Source organism: Patagioenas fasciata, chromosome 3 (assembly GCF_037038585.1).
Source record: "Patagioenas fasciata isolate bPatFas1 chromosome 3, bPatFas1.hap1, whole genome shotgun sequence".
NCBI classification, from domain to species: domain Eukaryota; kingdom Metazoa; phylum Chordata; class Aves; order Columbiformes; family Columbidae; genus Patagioenas; species Patagioenas fasciata.
Window position 1 is genome coordinate 47,233,611 of NC_092522.1, and position 22,250 is coordinate 47,255,860.

The 22,250-nt window shown below is 48.0% G+C and overlaps 1 long non-coding RNA gene across 1 annotated transcript in view; it reads left to right on the forward strand.

Moving 5' to 3' along the window:
* Positions 1 to 22,250, forward strand: part of LOC139827561 (uncharacterized) — a 77,923-nt gene that overhangs the window by 26,849 nt on the left and 28,824 nt on the right. The window contains exon 5 of the long non-coding RNA XR_011738312.1: positions 12,394 to 12,724. This is a non-coding gene — a long non-coding RNA (uncharacterized lncRNA). The remainder of the gene's footprint in view (positions 1 to 12,393; positions 12,725 to 22,250) is intronic.

Sequence of the window (22,250 nt, forward strand, 5' to 3'; positions counted from 1 at the left end):
TTATGGGCACCACCACTGAGGCAGGTAATCTTTAAATATAGCTGCAAATTGCCTGGTTTAATGCTAACAAACCCTAATGGTGAGGAAGACAAGACAGGTAGCAGCACTGATACAGCATAATATAATGTGATGGCTGCTACAAACGTGACTCATTCTAGCCAGAGGCTTTAGTATAGGAAGTCGGATAAAAGATATAAAAACAAATCTGATTTTTTTTTTCCTTCCTGATGAAGGTCACCACCAGGAATAGCATGGGAAATAATTAATGGAGGAAGAAATGTTCCCCTTCAAATTAGAAGTATTGTCTTGCTCCACAGTTTTGTTCTCCTCTTTGGGCTCCCGTAACAAACACCGGCAAACATGCAGGGCCTTTCTCCGTGAAGCACTGATGGATATCCCACCCGGTGGGTGGTGTGTGCGAGGGACTGGCTGCGCAATGCTCGCACTGCCTGTTAATGGATGTCCCCCGTGCTGGCAGCCACCCACCAGCAGCCCGCTGAATGGGACTGGGAGGCTGAATGGGGCTCTGTGCAATGGCAGCCAATTTTCCTGGTCAATGCGGAGGCGCAGTGCCAAGGCTGTGTGTGAGAGCCCGTGCAGCCTGCAGCAGGGGGAATTCACCCCTTTCCCTCTGCTCCTGAGCCCTGGGGAGCTGGGTCTTCTTTTCAGCCCCAGCACACATCCTGCTCCCTCAGGAGCTTTGCATGGAAGAACATGGATAATACAGCAACCATTGCATTTGTGGTGGCACGGGCTGTTGTTCTCTGCTCATGCCATGGAGATCTGGGAGGCTCTGGGCTAATCATTTTCTCCCTGTGACCCGCACTGCACTTATATATGTGCAAGGGGAAGCTGAACAGCTGTGCCTGCGATGCAGTGTGTGTGCAACACTACCCAGGGCAGGAGTGTCCACCATGCAGCCCAACTGCTGTGCAGGAATGTGATGCTACAATTTAATTCCCTTTTCTCAAAGTGCTCTTTGAATGAGAACAGGTGAGGAGAAGAGCGAGTGCCTCTATTTCATGTTACCACCCTGTGGGCTGGAAACCAGACAGCTGCGGGGGGCCAAGGGGCTGCTGCACCTTGAGGCGCTGGCTTGTTTTCTTCCGGGTGGCCGCAGCAGGGGGAGTGCTGATGGAAAGCTCTGAGCTTCGCACTCCCATCTAAAATCTCCTGCATGTGACTCTGTCCCTTCTGCCATGAATGGCTAGTCATGTTTTCCATTCTTGACTCCATATTACTGCTCTGAATATCCCAGGTTATCTGTGCACAAAAGAGCTGCCTTTACCACTGCTCAGCTCTTGACAGCTCACCAGCCCTTCATCGCTGCTCAGAACTTGCATGCTGCCCTCATCAAGGCAGTTAGCACAGCGTTAAGTTATATTAATTTTTGGAGGGCTTTTTTTCGGGAGTCCAGAAGATGAGAGTTCAGATCCTCCCTCCCTCAGCAGGTTCCTGACTCTGTGATGGACTTTCAGAGTGGGGCCAGGATACAACCCCAGCTTGACTCCCCTCTTCTTCCCCAAAAGGAGCCATTTGAGGATGTTGGAGCTCAGTCCAGATCTGACTTTCAAAGCTGACCTCTCTCTGTGTGTCGAGTAAAATCCTAACACAGAAAGCTTTAAGGCAGTTCAGAAATGTGGCTGTGCATAAATGTTGGGTTTTTGGCTGGTAGTGCTCATAATGCTGTTCAGTCTGGAGTATTTGGGGAACAAAGATCAATCGTATAAGGACAATCTATCTCATGCATGTCTTCATGTTGACTTGAAGTTGGGTCCTTCCATGCTGCTTGCTTTGTCACTTTACAAGGCATGTGTGGTGTTCTTCTAGCCATCTCCTTATGGTCATGAGATTTGGGGTCACACATTCTCTTACCTGGGGTTTTCAGAGCTGCTGCTTCTTGAAATGGTTGCGAGGAATGCTGAGTTGGGTAGGATGATCTGTTGCTGTCAGGTTTATTTCTTTATAGCATCTCTATCAAGAAAGACTGTAAGACATAAAATCCAAATACTTCTAGATCACCGTAGTCTTGTCAAACTCAAATGTTATGACTCCTTGTGAACGTGGGGCTTGTGAGCTGTTTTACCATGGCTTTTATTCTCTTTTTGGTGAAAAAAGAAGTTATGAAGTTTGAGCTTTTCCTTCTTCCTTCTCTTTTTTTTGCACTCAAATTTACCCTGTTGGCACATAGACTGTGTTGTTGTGATGCAGCAGGGGTAGATCCATGGAGGTGGCTGTTTGGTGCTGAGGACTTGATATGTTGGGGATTTACGTCAGACTGCCTCCATTGTGGTCCCAGGGGCTGGATGCTCATTAGGGCCTGGAGTGCAGGGGCTGCGCTTCTGGAGTCCATCTCCCGGTTTCCTTTCACTAAAAGGGAATCCAGTTAAAAAAATTGCTCCCTGATGTAGACTGAAATGTAGCAAGTGGGACAAATGAGAGATTTGTCTCATAAACTCACTCCTGATGCGAACAAAAACAGGCAAGAAATCAAGGTCAAGAGACCAAGCCCAGAGACATGGTTTTGCCCTGAGGTGCCACATGGTTCAAATGTGTGGCAAACAGGTCAGTTACTTGGCCAGAGAAACAGCTGTTCAGCTTGGCTCAGAAGCTGTCCCATTCTTTCTTGGATATAGCTGCTAATCTATTCTTCCCTCCTTGTGCACTTCCCAACCCTTCCACTTTTCCAAACCCTCACTAAGCATACACACACACACATATATATATATAAAATATGTGTGTGCGTAGGCAGTTGTGTCTGCTGCCGGGATTTCCTCCCAAACAATACCTGTTGTGCTGGCCACAGCGATTCTCTTGGTTCCCATGCTCAGAGCAGTTTGAGTTTCCTGCTGGCTCAGCAGCAAGACTTTCAGGGCTTTTTATACTTATTCTTCTTTGGGAGCCAAGCGGAGGAGCGCGGTTTGCCTGTGAATAGCGAGCTGGCTGGGCAGGCGGCAGGAAGCTTGCATACTAAACCGTGTGAACTTCGAGGAGGGGAGGAAGGGGGCCGGGGGCCGCTGGCTGGGCTTTCCAAGGCATTTGTTGTAGCTCTCTGCCTTATAAATTAATCTTCTCAGCACAGGGGTGCTCCCCGCCAAAGGAATGAAAGTAATGGGAGTGGAAAGAAGCGAGAGAGCTGAAAATGGAATTATAGAAGTACTGGGATGGCTTGGAGAGTGGAGAAGAGTGAGGAGGCTTGGGTTTTAATTATTCACGTGATAAATTGTGCATGGGTTCCCCGCATGGAGCGATGCCCCAGCACCTTGTGCTGCATTGCTGTGTTCGTGGGCCCACTTGCTCACCCCCTCGCTGCCCCGGCAGTGGCCACAATGTCTTCTCTGGGTAGGGGCAGCTTTTCTGTATTGCCCAGGCAAAATCAAAAGCACAGAAATGAAGATACACTTCTCTCTTACCCCCTGCACTCCCCCTTCTACTCCTTTCTGTTGCTGTCAGCAACAAATTAATAAATATGTGGGTTCCCATTCTCAAAGACCAGGCATTGTGGTCTGGCTATGAAAGAGGGGTTTGAAGAGCAGTGCCATGAACTGCCAGTGCCTCCTTGTCAGTCACAGGTGAAGCCATCCTGGAGCAAGGAGAGAGGTGTTTCGGCAGGTGCTCCGGCTCCGCTGCAGGTGCAAGCGTACTGGGAGCATCTTTGGGAAAAGGTGGGAGGCAAGAGGGAGGAAGGAAGGATGGACTGAGCCTGTCTGTCCGCAGACCAGCTTCCTGCCTCCTGCTCGTGTCTGCATGAACAAATGGGGAAGAGGCTTTGCCTGTGCTTTGAAAATGAGGTGGCAGAGGATAGTGCATGCTGTGCAGATGCTTCCTGAGCAAGAGTGGCCTGATGTGACCATAGTGCTGTGGCGGGTGTTGGTGGGGTGGCCTTATACTGGGAGGGCTGTCGCACTGGTCTGGCAGGCGCTGCTGGTGGTGTGAGCACCATGCATGTGTGTAGGATCTAATTTTAGATTGATGGCATGATGGAGAGAGCCAGCGGGGGGTGAAAATGCTCAGCAGAGTGGCAGACTGGGCAACGGGGTGAGGCTCAGCTCAGTCATACCATAGCATCACTGCAAAGTGATGTGACCTTCTTGACCCGATCCAGAATAGCAACAACCCTCAGCTTTCCCTCTGTTTGGCAGTGCTCTTCTCTGAGGGTTTGCTAAGTTGCCCATTGCTCCAGGCTCTAAATAACCAACAGATGCACAGTAAATCCAAGAAGCCAGGGCTCTTGCTCCCTGCCCAGCTCAGCACCACTCTGTGTCCAGCTCCCAACCAAGCACTGAGCAAGGTGACATGTCTGCTTGGCACCTGCATCCTCCTGGTGTCCCCCCAGGACAAGTCGCCTTGCCTGAAGGTCCCCAAGCACTGGGGAGATAAGATCATATGGCTCTGGGTCCCAGAGTGGGCTTACAGGATCCAGTGGAGGTCCTGGGGAGACCCACCCAAACAGTCTCTGCCTAGGTAACCAGTGCCTTCACCATGATCTTAAAAAGTACAAAAGCAGTCCCAAATTTGGGAAATTTACCATCAAATTAGTGCATTTTCTGTTTATCTCCACTCCTGGCTCAGCAGAACCTAAATTACATGTAATTGGTGACTTTGGTACCTCTGTTTTTAAGGCTATCCAACATGTCTTATAAGACCAAATGTTTAGTTGTCTGTAAATACCCCAAAACTTTAACCATTTATCACTTAGCTGTTTTTTTTTCTATATGAGGTATCTGTTTCAGACTGAATGCATCTGGGAAGCCTCAACAAAAAATGTTTTTGCTTGCTTACAAGACAGAGACAAGAGAAACAATATTTTTTTCTTCATATTCAAACATGCTCTTAAAGTGATCTGTTGAGAAACTCTTGCACTTTCTGCCTTTGTAAGAGAGGCTTGAAATTTGGCAGATATCAGGACTGCGCCTTTGGTTGTTCTTCATGGGGGAAAAAAAGTTAAACTAAGAAACCTTAGGAAAAAAAGCCTCAGATCTCAGACACTCAACAGATACTTCTTAAGAGTTAGAAACTTAATTCTCTGAAGGAACTTGCTCAGTAGAGATTTGTTGAAGTCTGGCGGCTAAATCACAGATGAGAGTGCGGCCGGCACACTGCAGGTGCAGGAAATTGATTTTTTTGAAATCGTTTGAAATTGCTTTTCCATGCTGACAGGTTTGCTGTGCTGCTGGGGACCAGAGCCCAGAGATACTCTCCGATGTGCTCCTTTGCTGATACTTAGGCAAACACGTGGGAAGGCTGATGCTGACTATGGCGAGGACCCTAGGATGGGAGGGAGCCCTGCTGCAGTGCAAAGGCTGAGGAGCCCCTGCCTGGAGGACGGAATGGATGTCAGACGTGGAGTTGGATGTGGGAGCAGACCAAGGCAGAGGATGGGCTGGAAGGACAGGGAGGAGCAGGAAGAGTAAGGTTTGGGAATATCTCTCCCCACCAGACCATACCTCCTGCAGAACCTGGATTACAGCAGATCCAGGGATTTCTGCTGCACCATAGTTGTCGTTGTCATTATCAGCAAATATTTGGGGAAGGCATTGGCACAGGCTGTGACTCATTCCTGCCTGCTCCCTCAGCAGAGGTTCATGGGCTATCAGTATTCCCAGTTATTCTGCTTTTCAAGCACAGTAGAACTAACATCTGAGAGTAAGAGCCAGTCCTGCCGGTGAGTCACGCAGTGGCCGGTGTGATACTGCATAATGGGATTCCTGCAGTTTTGTTTCAGTTTGCCATCTGCAAATCAAGGAAATGACACAAACCCAACGTAGACTGGAAGTATGGGAAGTCTGTAGGGTCAAGGACTCAGTGGTTAGAAATGCTTGATTTAACAGTGCCCTTGCCATCTGAGTGTGGCTCCCATCTGCACAGGCACTGTGACACTGTTGCTTTTAGCTGCAGGATCAAATGCATATGTAAATATTATTTTTCCCCACAACAACGCTACCTCTTTTAATGCCCGGGGTGGATGTTTCTCGGCAGGTGAGCACAGGCTGTGTGGGGAAGGGTCATCATCCTGCCTTGTTGCAGCTCTGTGGGATGAGAGGATCCCCCCCTCCACCTTCATGCCACAGAGGACTCCAGGCCTCAGTGATGGTGACAGCAGCCAGTGTCCGTGTCCCTGGCCTGCAGCAAGGCCAAAACAGATAGAGTCCTCAGATAAATCATCTGCCAAACTTGGAAAAGCCCCCATTGGGCACATGCAGAATGAAGTTTTCTGTAACTTGTAACTTGACCACAGGTGGGAAAACATAGGACCCTTGCGAAGTCACATCCCCCTTCCCTGGCTGAGTCTCAGTGCCAGCTTCTGAAGACAGAGGTGCTTAATCTCTCTGTTTGAACCCAGCAAGCTGACATATATCTTGCTAACCTTATTCTAGTAGACAGCTGAATTATTTTAGCTAGAAATGACCAAAAGAGTCTGCCTGAGGCAGACATCCAGCACAGAGTATTTGAGCTCACACAGCTGAGCTTAGGCAAAGCTGTGTGTAGCAGAAAGCAGTCACTAATGGCAAGTGTTAAGCAACTTTAACTTCTGACAGTGCTCACAGAGGGAAATGAGAAACTTTGGCCCTGTGGATGGCCCCACCAGAAAAGATGTACATGTACATGTGAAATCCTGCCCCTATGCGTTCACTTTGCCGATCGCTACAGGCAAATACTGACCTGCGTTTGTAATAGGGCATTTGCAGGTTCCAGTGGTGGATTTGCTGTTTTGCAGACTTACTGTTACTTTATGGTTTGCTGTTGAATCAAATGCTGAGGAGAAATGGTATTTTAGCAATAGCAAAGTGTGAAGAGAAAGGCGTTGAATTTATCTTTCCCCATGGGAGGAGGAGACACGGGGGGATGGGGACACTGGCCCCTACCCTGCTGATGCATGGCACACATGGTGTCTGTGGCACGCATGATGTCTGTGGCACACAGAGCATGCTTTTCAGGTTGCTTTGCGGGAAGATTTCATCATTGGAGCTGTGAGCGGTCCTGGACACTCTTCCCTTCTCCCTGACAACCTCTGCACCAATGGAGGTTTTGGGAGAGGGTCGAGAGGGCCATGAAAGTTAGTGGTGGGGGGCTAGCAGCTCTTGCTGCTGGTCTGCATTTTCCTTCTCTGCAGGAAGAGGTGTTTTCCTTTCTTGTTGTGATTCACCAAGAGCTATGAAAACAGCACTCTCTCATTGATGTTGACAACTTCAAATTATTTCATCTCCCTCTTATGGCTTTATTTACCCAAACTGCACTATTTAGTTATTAATCTTCCCTTTAGTTATTTGGCTGTTGTTCATTGCTGAATTCTGTCCAATGTGCCAACGTTTCTTTGGCACACAAGTGACTGAAGTTGCTTTCTCTGTTTAGAGGACAGCTCAGTCCGAGCAGCATGCTGCACAGAGAAGCCATCTTCCTTCTGCTTTGTTATATGACGCTCTTCACCTCTCTGCAGGTCAAAATCAGGCTGTCTTATTTTATAAACCAGGATCTAGTTTGCTACTCACCCTTACCTCTATGTTAGGCCCTCTTCAGCAGCTGCAACAGATTATTTTTCCAAATATGTTTCTTTGCATTGCCCATGTCCCAGGCAGGAGCTGTTAGACACTGTTTTCCTTCCCACTCCCCCATCTCAGAAACATGTTTTTGTGAGCTTGAAAAAAAAAAAAAAGGAAAGAAATGCTTTACAGGTTTGTAATTCTCCAGCCTGGGAAAAAAATCCTTCCCATTCACAGCTGTGCTGGGCACTCCCCAGGGACTGGGCAGGCTGACAGAGGAGGTTTGGTCACACAGAACGGAAGGGGCATGAAAATAGTGAGCAAGGCTTTCTGGAGAAGGATGGGGCACAGCTGTCTCAGTCCAGCCCTTGATTATCTGGGCACTAATGCATTCTGTGGCAGAGGTTTTAAGAGCTGATTGTTTGGACAGGTAAAAGCTGTGGAATGATATATGCACTTTGTATGTGCAGGCGATGCTTCATTTTTATATTCAAAGTGCATTAGGACATGAAAGGAGCCAATTTCAACCTAGCCTGCAAATGACACCTAAGCCCAGTGTGTGAAACATGCGCTACTTGAAGAGCATTTAGTAGGCTGTGTATGCAGATTTCATTTTTCTTAAGAAGTAGAAATAGGGTAGGGTTTGGACCTAACCCCACAACCAGGGAAAGGAGAGGTGCCAAGGGCTTTGTCTGAGTAGCTCCCCAGTACCATTGCATTAAACCAACAGTGAACTGGAAGCTTCTCCCAAGCTGTGGGAGCCACATATCCCACTCTGTTAGCCTGTGGTTGCCAGGTTAATATTTCTCCTTCTGAGATCTGAAGCCTTCAAGGCTTGATTTTGGAGCGGTAAATAAAAACTGGTACAGCCAATGGAGAGACTTGGAAACCATTTGGTGCAGAAAGATCACAGGACTCTAAGAATGAATGCAGACATCTTTTAAACAGAAAATATATACATTTAAAGAGCAGAAGATGCAAATACATTCACAATGGCCACTATCAGGAGCTGCTGGCAGTTTCTCTGAGCAGAAAAACCCTTGTCTTGGAGATTTCTGCTACCCCTCAGGCTTCTGTCCATTTCTGTGTTGTTACTTGCAGTGTTTAAGCCCCATTAAGTTTCTTTGGCTATTCAACCCCAGCCACTTTTGGGAAGAAATTGGCCAGAATCCCTGAACCTAAAATAGGTCTGTCTTTCAATTAAAAAGGCTACCATTTATCTGAAAAGCAGTGCTAAATGGAATAGGTAGCTCAGTACAAGCATCCGAGAAACCTGCTGTTGCAAAAGCAGGCAAGTGGCTTGCACATAAACAAATAAGGTACCTTTACCAATACCCAGATTGTTGCATGGCATGTCAGTATATTTGGTTTCATAACATGTGCTACTTTTACCATTAGCTTCTTGGTTTCTACCACTCTCTTTAGAAATTTTCCAGGCACAGTTTGTAACCTTTACAGGCTCATCCAAGGAGTGTGGCCTTTCAGACACTCCTTTTGCCAGTATTTGTTGTGCTCCAGAAGAAGATGTCTTTGTTTCAGGATTGTTCTGGGCATGAGAAATAAAAATCAAAATGGAAATGGTGGCCAGCACAAAGAACCAACCAAAGTAATTTATTGAATTTCTTTCCATACCTGCCAATCCACCCTCCCCTGCAGGAAAAACAGCTCTCAGATGAATAAAGCATATGGCACTGAAGATAGAGCACTGATGCCAAGTTTGTCTTTGCCTTAGCAGAACTCACTGCAAGATGCTGAATCTGCAGTTCTTCTTCTAGAACTGATCTTTGAGAGAAAAAGGAATGCAAGTTCCCACCGCCTTTTCAGCTGGGCTTCTGCACTCTCACTGTTAATTCTCGATAGGTAGGATGTTATTTTGGCTGCAGTGCTGGGCAGACACACAGCACTACATTCAAACCAGCTGCCGTGGATGGCAGTGCATGTGACAGCAGCAAAGAAAACCCATCAGTGGGGTGGGTTAAATATTTGAGGAGGATCTGAAGCCCCACTAACCTGCCTTCTGTGTGCATGTGGGCTAACTAGCTGTGATGACTGCCGTTTCAATGAGCAGACATAACTCCTTCCATGGGATTAGACATCGTGGTTTGTTATCCAGTTGGTGCTTATGTTGCTGGGAATATTTGAGGACACAACCATATTTGAGCTGTCTAGCAGCAAGATGTTCAGTGTAAGTCCCTCCATCATGACTTGCTCTAGAGTGAGCAGGAAGACAGCCACCCACAGAGGTTATTTATCCTAAAATAGGTGTGGAGTGCTGTGAGAGGGTTCCCCTCTCTCTCCATCAGCTCAGAGGAAACCCTCAATGCCTGCTCAGCCTGTAGCCACCCATTACAGGTCGGTCTGCTCCCAGCTCAACCCCATCAAGTGAGGCTCTGGCAGGAGACGTTGCTGGTTGGTCCTGTGGTGGCACAGGTAAATAGGACCTTACTACCAACCTGATTAGCTCTCTGCTGAAGGATGTAGGATGCTGGAGGAACTTTAAGTGCCTCTCAGCAGTACACCTCTCCACAGTTGGGTGACAGCTGAAGAGGAGGTTTGAGTGTCTAAATTTAGAAGTTAGGCATCTAAGGCCTTTATTGGACCTGTCTCTGCAGGGACTGAAGCTAAGCAGACATATAAAAGGGAAAAAAAAAACAAAAACAAACCCTGCTGATCTACTTTAATCTTCTGGACAGCTATGGAAATGTTTGTGTTGTGTACTCTCACAGATGTCTGTCTTCTATAGGTGCTCCTGGACCTGAGAGGTGAGGCCATCATTTTTACCTTGTTCCCGTGCCACGGGTGGACACCATGGGTTGGGCGAGGGGTGCTGCTGCCACAGGACCTCTCAAAGCACCATGGCTTGGAGATATTTTGTAAGGCAGGAGGGTGAAGTCCCCACCCCTGGACCCATGTGTCAGGAAAGCCTCCCACTGTGGTTAAGTGGTGTCTCTCTTTCCAGAAAGTAGGAGATATCCGACAGGGTGATTAAATTAATGGGCTGGGGATCTCCTTTGTTTAAATGAATGCTGAGAGAGGCAGAGGAAGGTTTGATGTTTCACATGGTTGATGTTCCCAATCCTCTTTTTAGTCCTCTCATGGCAACCTGGGTACTTTGCAGTTCAAAGTCACGTGAATCTCTGCTCAGCAGAAATGTAAATGTTTTGATAAAACTGTTCTTAACAAATTTGATTCATTTAATCAGCTTGATTAACTGCGGAGCTTTATGGTCTTTAATTGGGAAGGATTTACTATAAATTACCATTTTTTGTAATTTTGTGAAGAATGTGGTGGTGCACAGCATCCCGCCGCCTTGGCCAAGATGTGGGGAGGTGCCTGTCCCTGGCACCCAGCCCTTCCCCTACAGCTTCACATGCTTCAGAGCCCTGGAGACCTTTGGGTGCTGAGCCTGCCTGCGAGGCCGGGCAAGTGCTGTGTGAGGGGAGGATGGACCTGCAGATAGGAGTGTCTCAATAGACCCTGTTTCTTTTCTCTTGTGTTTGCATCTCCTAGATGATTAATCTCCCTTTCCAGTAAAAAAATAGCATGTCTCTTCTTCTGAGAAGTCCCACAAGGAAGGAAGCATGGTTGTCCACAATAGCCCTCCCCTTGTTTTGGTTCATAACCAGCCTCAGCCTGTGCTGGGTTTTCAAAGGCTGGCTGAACCCCCAGGTTTGCGAGCAGAAAGAAAAAAAAAAAGGGTTGATCAGAAAATCTCAGCTTGGTTACATGTCACAACTGGTCTTTCTTCTCTTCCATTTAATGTGGCAGACTGGAAGGGTGTAAAATACATCCAGCTGGAAAGAAGATAATTTTGTTTTCCTCTACCTATCCTCATTTTTCAGAGCTGAATGTCCAGTCGTGTACCTTTGTGAAATCTCCAAGACCCCAGAGGCTTAATGCAGCAATATTTTTTTTTAATAGGCAGTTTACTGTCCACATTACATTTTACTGTGCCTTTTGGTCAATATCCCAGACTAGAGAAATCGTTGAGAGATTGAAAACAAAGGAACTCTTCCCTGAAATTTAGAGTCTGCCTGAAGCACCGGAGCAACCAGAGAGCATTGACACAATCTCTGCACCGTGGGTTTGCTCTTTCCTGGGTGAGCATCATTCTCCCATCGTGCTGCAGAGCCACTGCTCGGCAGATCTCGGGGGTCGTGTCATCAAAATGCAGGGGCTGAGCAACGTGGCTTCACAGCTCTCTTCACACAGCTTTGCACTTTTGCTCCCGCCTGATTCTGAAGTGGAATGGCCCCTGGGAAAGTGATGTGTTTCATAAGAAAGGAGTGTTTTTCATTCTTTCCCAGCACTTCCGTGGTCCTTCTCCACAGACCAGCATGATGCAGGAGTAGACATTTCTAACAGCCAGCAACCCTCTTCCTGTTTCACCTTTGACATTTCTACACAATATTCACCAAAAGTTAGTATTTGACGCTTTTTTTTCCCTTTTTTCTTGCACAGACTAAACATTCACATGTCACATCCTGTATGAGCAGTTGTTTTAATGGGTGCGCTGCCAAGGAAGACACTTGGCTGTAAGTGGTTGAACCTTTGCGACTGTAACAACCTTTAATGGAAGGTTATGTCATTGTAAGGCCAAAATATTTTTTATCAAGCTTTGGCTTTTGAAAGAAAAACCATAAATGTTTTTGGATTGGATGTGAAATGTTTCATAAATTCTGTAATACCAAAGTGGAAAATCTGTCCTTTGTTAATAGACAATATATCAAAACGGGGGGGTTAAAGCATAAACAGTTTTATACACTATGAATTCATCAGAGTTTTACTTCCCCAGCAAGGGGAATACCTAAAAACAGATGAAATGTGTAAAAATAAATATGAAACTGAAGAAATATTTATGTGTGTTTGATTTTTTTTTTTCTTTTTCTCTCTCTTTCTTTGTAAAAAATAGATTTAGCTTTTCTTTTCAACTCCAAGTCATCGCTGAAGTTCCTTGCACTTTGGGGCTGTGCATCCTGACCCCGGGAGGGCTCTGACAGGAGCAGGCAGGGACATGGGAGCCCAAATTACTCTTCACAAAGATGGAGATTCGGGGACCCAAAATTATTTCAGTTCACGCTGCAGCCTCTGCGATGTGTGTTGGAGGCTGAGGAGGCCACAGCTTACTGGTGCAGTCAGAAGAAACAGCAAAGAGCTCCATCAATGTTCAGGCTGCAGCACAGTTTGGAAAGCTTGGAAAAAGAAAGTGTTATCACCAATCACTGGATCCAAGGAGAAAGCAGGTATGTGTTGCGGATTAACTCCTGGGAGACATGGCAGATGACTGACAACTTTTAAATTGCTCTTTCATCGTGCAGTGTGAACTGCACGTGGGGACTGGAGCTACACTGGGGGCTGTTGCATCACAGATCTTGCTTTCAGCAGAGCTTTGCAGAAGAAAAAAATGAAAGTTAAAGGTGTTATTTTCAGCCTAAACAGTGAGCAAGTTCTCAGTACCTAAATGAGGGCTCTTGAAGTAAGCTCCAGGTGTTGCAGGAAGTGGTGGAGGTGACTCAGTAAATGTCAAACTTCCCTCCAAGTCAGTTCTGAAGCGGTGTCCAAAAATAACATTGCATGGGTATCTGGCTGTTTGAGATGGCCCTGCTTTTTCATGAAACTCAAAGCTAGTGCTACCTGGCACCTTCCTGATTTTATACCACCTTTCTTGTCACAAGTGTTTGCCTTTATCTTCCTGTCTTTGTTCTTCCCTATAAAGCCAAAGATATGACAAGTCCCGTAGGTCTCTAAAAACAAGTGTTAACCCCTTTCATCCTCATTCCACTGCTTTGATGCATTTTCTTAAATATTTTTGCTCCTTGACTGACTGCTATTTCCTCTACTGTTTTCGTCCAACGTGTTTTTCTTTGCAATTACCCTATTCAAGCATTGATGGGGGTGACTAAACAGCTGCTGGGTTCAAGCAGGCAGAGAGTGTTGCAACAGAAAAGAAAAACCTTTTGTGTCTAACTGTGGACTTCCACGTGCCAGTGTGTGTTACATGCAGGCAGGGGGAGAAGGCAACCAAACCCCACAGCCTCCAAGATGGGGCTGAGGGCAGCCAGCTCACCCCATCCCACCTCCTCAGTGCTGAGCAAGTGGCTGGTTTCTGTCATGCTGGACTCTGGTCTTTACAGACCTCCATGTGCCCAAAGACATGCTGGTAGGGAGATGGTTTGTGCTCAGCCTGTGGCTTGGTGATATGGGAACTTCAGGAGCAATGCCAGTGCAGAATCTTCTTAACCCCTGGCCCAAGAGTTGACCCCTTCCCTGGGGGAAAGGGGAAACCTCTTACCCCACAGCAGAGGGGGTCAGCAGGGGTAGGAAAGTCCAGCTCCTTACTGGTTACACTGGTGACGAAGAAGTCCCAGGAAGAAAAGGGAAAGGAAGATGGAGTACAAATAAGTCCTAAAGCTTGTATTAGGGTAGAAGAGAAAGTGTGGGGACAACATTCCAAATCCTTTCTCCATGAATGCAGACTTAGGAAACAGAGTGACACATGGCTGGAGCCACAGCCAGAGAAGCATCAGCTATTTGTGTGTGGGCATTGCAGGCTATGGGTGCCAGGCAGACAGAGGCATCAGGATCTTTGCTATTCTTCATGGACAAGTCTGGTAAACTTCTGTAACCACTGTCTAGTTTAGGTTCTGTAACCTAGCACTTCTGTTTCTATCTAAGCCTCACCTGAGAGTGATTTTAAACCAGCTGTCTAACCACAGGGCATCTGGTCCTGCAGCTACGGCAATGCTTTAGACCAGGCACTGGTACCTCCTTAAAGTTAACCCTAATGCACTACTACAAGGTGGGATCTCCACCGCAAACCACTCCAGCCTGAAGGAGTTTTCTTGCAGCAGTGGTTTAGGTGCTGGGTCCTGGAGGCAGCCTTGGCCGTGTTGTTTGCTGGTGGAGATGGCCAGCCCTCCCGGAGGCTTGCCGTGGCTGCTGTGCCAGGGCAGAGCTCTGTGGAGGTGCAGCGGGGGGCAGGCTGCCTGCCCACACCCCAGCGTTCCTGGGTGGCACGCAGGAACTGCATCTCATGCCAGCAGTGAAATCACCCCTGAGCCCCTTGCCTTAGCATGAACCATCACCTCCTGCATTCAGTGATGACGTTTCATATCCTTCTGACAGCAGCTCTTTTCTGGAGCTGCCCAGGCTGCAGGCCAACATGCCCAGCCACCCTCTCCTGGGGGAGGCTGGTGCTGAGCTGGAAGCCCCCACTGCATCACCTCCACCCCTGCAGCCAGGCCTTCATGTGGCTGGGGGGCAAGTGTTTGGGTTTGAGGAGCACCTGTCTCCTCTAACACCACAGTGTGCGGGAGCACAGAGTGGGCTGGGAATGGGGATGGGATGGCAGGGAAAAACCTGTCCTGTGGGATCCCTATGGAATCTTGCCTGTGGCAGGGATCATCCGTGTCCATCCTCTTCTGCAGCATTGGCAAGCACATTGTCCTAAACACACATTCCCTCTCCTTCCCCTTCTCAGCCAGTGCCCTTTGTGCTTGTGCCTTGTGTCAGGGTGCCTGGATTCACCTGGGCTGCTCATACAAGTCAGGTGTTAGTATCTGGTGAGCAGTGATGCTGGGGCTCTTCCACCTCCGTGCCCAGGGCAGATGGATGAGCTGGAAGTGCCTGTGTCACTTGCTCAGTTCAGGCTGGGGATGCCCTTTGGAGCAAACCTTCTGATTCCTCCCATGCACTCTGCTTCTGTTCACCTTGTGGGGTGGCCTTGGAGTGCACAGACTGGGTTCCTTGTGGAGGAGATGAAACTGGAAGATGCTCTTCAGGAGCATCCTGCCTGCTTCCTGGCTCAGTCCACAGACCCAGACTGCAGCTAGTCTGACGTAGCCACCCCCTACAATGTGTGTTATGTGGATGTCATCTCCTTAGTCCTGAATGCTTTGCCCTACAGATCTGCTCCTATCAGGCTGCATGAATTGCTCTTGTAGCCAGAGCCCTTGAGACTGTTGCTGGGGTAGGTGAGCAAACCTGAGCTCTTTTGATAGTGGCCACAGTCCAGCCTTCTGGGACATTATGCTACACTGAAATGGGTACCAGGCAACTTTGGCACAGTGAAGTGTGAATGGTAGCAGTTCAGCAGTGCTGGCAGACACCCACAGTGCCCAGGCAAGGCAGATAGCTGAGATGGGAACCACCACAATTGTCTCAAAGAGACCCCTTGGGTTCTTTAGTTCTCTGCTGCAAATGCGTGTCACAAATTGTCTGTACCTGACAGAGATGTGATGGGGGTCAGAGGGATCTTGCAGTTCTTGAAAGACCCAGGGGAACTACAGTGAGAGGCACTGCAGAAGACTTGGGTGGCAGCTCCCCCTCAGCCATGTCCCCATGCTGTGCCTGCAGTCCCCAGATGGGATGCAGAGGTGCCAGAGGGCAGGCAAAAGGCAGAAAGGCCACGGAATTTTGCTTCTGAACATTTGTATATCACAGGTGGTGGAATTTTTGTCTGCATGTTGTTTTAACCTTGTAAGTACAGAAAACGGGGGCTGTTTTGCTTCTCACTTATACTAAGGGGATTGTGTATGAGTTTGTCCCCATTATGCATCATGTTTCCCAGCACACAGAGCAAGTTTTCAAGGCTTCTGTTCTACACTTCAAAAATTCGTACCTTTTTGTTGACTTAGATGAAGGAACTCTTTGGAGAGTGATGTCACCTGCACTTCAAATACTCAGAAGTTTCTGATCATGAGTTTTGGATGGCTTCAGGGTCAGGCTTGCTGATTTACAAAGTGTATACACCTGCTCTTCAAAACTTGTAAAATATGGAAGCAATTTGTGTATGATTGGGAAAGGTGCTCACATGCTTGAAGTTTTGGGGTTTTTTTTGCTATGTCTTTACAATTTCTGAGTCCCTGAGGCTTTTTACAGTTTCTTTCAAGCAGACTCAAATGGCTGATGAGGAGCACAAGGCTTTGGCACTTTGAGTGCAGCAGTAGGTAGCTCTGAGAAGCGATCAGCCCTAAAAGCAGCTCCTTGTGCGGACTCTTCTCGGTTTCCTCTGGGAAGGAGCTGGCACAGAGTGCCCTGCCTGTCTCTGCAAACCCATCTGAGACCACAGCCTTACAGTGTCCGAACTGTTGTATAGGCAGGATGGCATTTATACTCTTTCCAAGCAGCCATTGTGACGGGAAGATGACAGCCGCGTCTGCAGGCCCGGCAGCCCCCTGAGCGGCTTGGGCAGGGGCAGGCTGTGCCTGTCTGACCTGTATGGGGGGCTCAGCCTGCTCAGCCCGCTCCCTCTCGGCTGAGGCTGCGAGGGGGACAGAGCCGAAGCATCCAGGCAGATTTCTCTGAAAAGGTCAAAGCAGTGCAGCTCAATAGTGTTGGCAAGGGAATGACAGAGGGGGATTTTGGGCTCATCGCTGGCACGGCAGCACACAGTGAGGTGAGAGCAGGGGTGGGGGGCATGCTGGGGCCTGGGCTGGCACGACAGGGTGAGCAGAAAGGCACACCAGGCTGCTGGTGATGCTGGTGCTCAGCACAATGCCTGGGAGGTGTGGTGGGAAGTGGCATGGAGCTGGTTCTCCTTGTGCTGGCTCAGAGTTTACATCAATACTCCCAAAACCCACGGAGCCCTTGGACATGCTGGCCCCTGCCGGGTGTCTGTGAACCATCCCCAAGCGTTTCTGCTGGGTGTGAGCAGAGCTGCAGGCTGTGGATGATATGGCTGTGCCTGCTGCGCTCCTTACAGGTATGATGCTATTTAGCAGGACTTTGCGTAATTTCTCAAAGGAAAGGGTTTGGCAAGACAGAAAAGAGGAAATGCAAATTTTTTTTTTTTTTTTTTTCTAGGGAAGCCACAGCCTTACGAAGTCACAGTTCATTTTAGCAGCCGAGGCAGCTGCACACAGCAGATTCGGTGACAGGATGCTGTGGTCCAGCTGTGTGTGTAGTCGATGCAAAGCTTGGAAAATAATAAACACAAGCTTCCCCGAGCAGGGCATGTCCGTTATTGTGCGCACGCTGTAATTCAGGAACTAGCAGATGTCTGAGCTCTGCGCCCAGCCTGACAGGGACGCAAGAAGGGAACTGGTTCAGGGTTTGTGCACAGCTGCGCCGGTCAGATGACTTTGTCAGCTGAACCTGCCCTCAAACCAGCCCTGATTTATCATAGCGGGGACTGACCATTGTTTGGTCACAAAAATACGATCTTGGAAAGCTCTCTGAAGGCTCTGTAAGGAAAGAGAGTGGTGGTAATAACAGCTCATGGGTGTCCCTGTAAAGGACCCTTTGCCTGCTGGCTGGGGTGCTCAGGCCTCTCCCTCCACATGTCGCTCACCAGGGTCTGTCGGAGGCAATCACAGGAGATGTTTTCAAGGGGCCTGGCTCATGGGATAGTTAACATTTTTGCCTGCATTTGTCTGGAGGTGATTGGGCATCGCTCTGCCTGGTGGTCTCGTTCCCACCTTCAGGCAAGTGATGCAGCCTTCCCTGCAGGGTGGGTGTCACAGACCCATGACCAGCCTCTAGCTGTTTGGTGGCACAAGTTGGCAGCTGCCATCAGATCCTGTGCCATGAAAACAGTGCATGTTGGCAATCTCCACCCAGGCTGAGCAAGCTGTGCTGTTTCTCATTGTCAAGGCCTCCTTACTTGGAACTTAAAACCCAGGCTCAGGCTCTGCTCTCACGTGGTAGGCTGGCCCATGCTTGTCTGAAGATAGCTCTGCAGGCTGGTGTGGCCAGGACTCAACCACATCTCCAAACATAGCTGAAAAAGAGAACTGGTGAAGCCTGTGGGTTTCCTCATCTGCCACATCTGGGCACATCGTGCTGCAGGCCATTGCGGCCACAGCTGAGTTGTTAAAATGCTCAGTGGGAGAGCCTGAAGCCATGTAGACAGAGCTCTGGGGTGCCTTTCCTATGCTCTAGTGACACTGTGGAAGAAAGCAGGCTGCTGCCAGGGCTGTGCCTGTTGGGTGTGAAAATGGGGGAGTGTTTTCTCTTAAGTGAAAGTTCTGGTTAGCAGAGTTACGTGTTCACTGACGCTCCTTTTCTTTCAAAGTCCAGAGGGTAATTGTCTTTGCGTGCTGTGTAAAGTGATAGGAACTTTCTCTTGGCAGGAGGAAGGGAGCATAGGTTGCTGGCTAAAACTCAGGAGTGGCAACTTGGAGATATGAGGTCCATTAACCTGCGGGTGCTGCCACAGTATGTCATAATTGCAGATAGCTATTAATTCCTTCCAGTTTTTTTTCTCCAAAACTCACTGATGAAGGTTGGGAATGAATCCTGAAAGACACTGTTGTCAAAGGGACCTCAGCAGACAACTGTGCAGAAAAGGCTAGAGTTTCACAACACTCATCTGTAAAAATCTGTGACTCGTTCCCTGAAGGCGGCTGCAGGAGGAAACTTGGTGTTTGCAGCAAAGCCCAGGCTGTAGCTGTAGCCCTGAGAGAATGGTAGCTACTCATGCCAAATACGACTTGGTTCAAGACCTTTTCCTCAACCTTTACAGCAATGTGGTAAGTTTCATAGCTTAACTTTAAACAGGCAGCACAAAACGCCCCTTGGAACAGCAGGCAGAATTACACCAAATTGCATGGGTAAGCATAAGGAAATCAGGAGATCAGGACATGGAAGCACAAGAAGAATGTGCCACAGTCAGTGATCACATCATTTGTTTGCAGAGAGTCATGCTCTTTCACTTTCACACATTCCCCTCAGCCTCCTGCACAAGGATGTACTTACTGCCTGTCTCTGTGAAATGACCCTGTCTCTCCCCTTTCCTGGACAGTTCTCTTTTCCCCTGCCTGCCCTGGTGATCCTGCAACTCAACAGCGCTTGCAGTATCGTTTCATTAACACACCTGATTTTTAATGCTTCAGTGATATTTACTTAAGTCCTGTGGCCACACTGAGGAAAAAATTGCTCCTTTCAGCAAGAGGAGCCTAATGGAAAGGGTGTTTCACGAAAGGAACAAAAGTTTGGGAAGAGGGGAAAAGTCAAATGAGTGCAAACACCAACCAAAGCTGTTCTGTTGCTCAAAACGAATACTAAGAAAACTTGCTCAGTGGGTCACGATGAGCTCATTCAGTCCACTCGATTACTGGAAAAATCTTCCACTTTGAGAAGTATGCATGTGTCTGTGTTGAGTCAGAACCTGGCACAGCAGCTTCAGTACACATTTTTGTTATAAAAAAGTCCCCTTTGTCTTTTGCAACCCTAAAAAAATATGGCACAAACACTTTGTTTCATGTTTTTTACGCAGAAAATGCGGGCACTGTAGTGTTACATTTCGCCTGGAAGGTGGTATCTTCAGGCCTAGGGTGTGTCCATTTTCCTACCTGTGACACTTCAGCGTTGTGCATCATTTTATTTGCTGTTCAACCACCTTATATTTAGTATGCAAACAACGGTGTATGAAAAGGTTGCAAGTGCACACCTGCACACCTACACATGCACATACACAGAAATTGCATTTTAAAAAGTTTGCTGAAAGCGTGGCAAAACTTTTCTGCTGAACCTCTCGGCACATTTTCAATGCAAAACTGCAGCTATTGTATAATGCCTCCAGCCTACAGTGCGGGGGCATCAGAGAAAATGATGTGTTCAGTGAGACTGAGAAAACAGTCACAGACAGCACAGAGCTATGCTGGGATGGGCACAGCAGTTGTGGGGAGGGGTCATGGTCAAATATGCTATTTCAAGCAAAATCTGAGATGAGGATGTGTTCCTAGCCACAGGAAGAGCGTTGTTTTAGTCAGAACGGTTAATCATGCAGAGAAGAGAAATACGTACTGTAAGTCCTCATGATTTCTGTTTCCAACAGCTTTTTTTCCTCCTCAGAAATGACTTGCACATATTTTGGTGCTGCTCATTCGCAATATGGTAGCATCTGTGCTCTGGCTTTGTTGATGGAAAGCTGGAGGTTCTCCGGGTGGTATGAGCCATGCTTCTGTCACAGAGTTAACCTCCATGTGCCTCTTTTCAGGAGGCAGGCAGACAGAGAGAAAGAGAGGAAAAAAAAATGTCCTGCTGACGTCAATGAGGACCACACTGTACTGGATAATATTACTGTGTACCTCAACCGCCTACTCCCTTTAATTTACTAGAAACTAAGCAAGCTGTTTTGAAACCCATCGCTTCCAGCGTGTTTGCACTGTTCTCCCTCGACCAAAGGCTATTAATTGCCAGGAGCTTGAAAGCTACCTGATTCCTTGTTCAAAGCACCGAGACAGAGGGGATTTCCATGAGTAATAATTTCAGTCTGTGCCTGTGCAGCACACCGTAGGCTCGAGTAAATTGATCCAGCTGCTTGCAAGACTAGATGGAAAAGTGCCCGGGGGGGGCCAGGAGCACATCACCAGATGGAGCTGGATGCTGTTGTCATCACGTGGGGCTCCCTGGCTGCTGGGCATGCTCGGGCCCGACTTCCACCATGAGCAAAGAGTGCTCTCAGCCTTCCTGTCTGCGCCCGCTTGCAACGCGAGGCGAATTCGCCAGCACATGTTGCAACGTCTTCTGTTGTAATGGAGAGGATAATTTTAGATTAGCCAGAACGGTCTTTTTTTTCCTTCCCCCCACTGCTTTTCCTCCCTGCTTAATGTCCTCACCGTGCTGACCCCAGTATTTTGTGCACGTGTTTTGCTCTGCAGCAATCTTCTTTGTGACAGAGACGATGAAAGCTTCTGAGAGGCCAGCTACCTCTACAAATGATAAAAATTGGCAGAATTAACCTGTAACCCGAGGCGACAAAAATACGGATTCCACTAGCCAGATGGTGGAGTTCAAAGATCCACTTACTTCCTGGCAGAGGTTGCACAAATTAATTTTTATCCCTGTTAAAAAGAAATAAGAAGTGAAAACATAGCAATAAAATGTGTACTGCTTGCTGTCTCTGGCTTTAATCACATTTATTTTAATCCTGTGTGTTTTGTTATTAGAAATGTTAGGAAAATACATTATTTCTCTCTTCCGGAGATTTTTAAATCCTGATTGGTTTTTTTTTTTTGTTATTTTTCTGGGATGTTTATATGATCAATCTGGTTTAGCCTATTGGAAGAAGAGCACTATATAGGAGGAACTAATTAACATAGCAGGAATGCAATTCACTTATTTTTTCAAATGAACAAATCAGAGTTGCAGGGAAAAGAGCTGGCAGCCTGGATTCAGTGTCCATGGCCTTGTGGGAGAGCCCGGGGCTGGCAGCAGGGTGGCGGCTGCCCAGTGCAAGCTGGGCCAGAGCCAGGTGTGCTCAGAGGGTCTGGGGGCTGCCTGAGCTCCCTGGCGAGTTTGTGGAGAGAGAGATCCCCATCGCAAGTGAGGTACAAAGCCATTAATGAGGTTACCAGGCTGTGGGCTGTGCAGCCGTGGGGCAGGGGTGGCAGGGAAAAGCATCCCCTGAGTGCTGGCACTGGGTGCTGGGGATAAGAAAGAGGGCGTGGAGGCTTTCCCTCCCAGCTGCAGAGCAGATTGCTGGGCAGGAGAAAGTCATTTGTCAGAGGGGGACACTGGAGCAGGCAAGCGGGATGTGGTTTATCCAGGGAGTGGCCGGAACGGGACCAGCGCAGGGATGTCGTACTCCCAGCCCTGTGCACTGTGCTCCTGCGGCCGGGCTGGTGCTTCTCACAAACAAATAATCCACTCTGCCTCTTTACCCTTCCTATTAATCTTCTCTGACAAAGTCAATGTACATGGACAGTGTTGCAGTACGGGGACGTTACTACACCCCCTCCAAATCAGGGATACTAAATTTACTGGAGGAAAAGAATCAGTGTATGTTAATCTGAGAGCAGCTCTTGGTTCTTCTTTCTCTGGGCC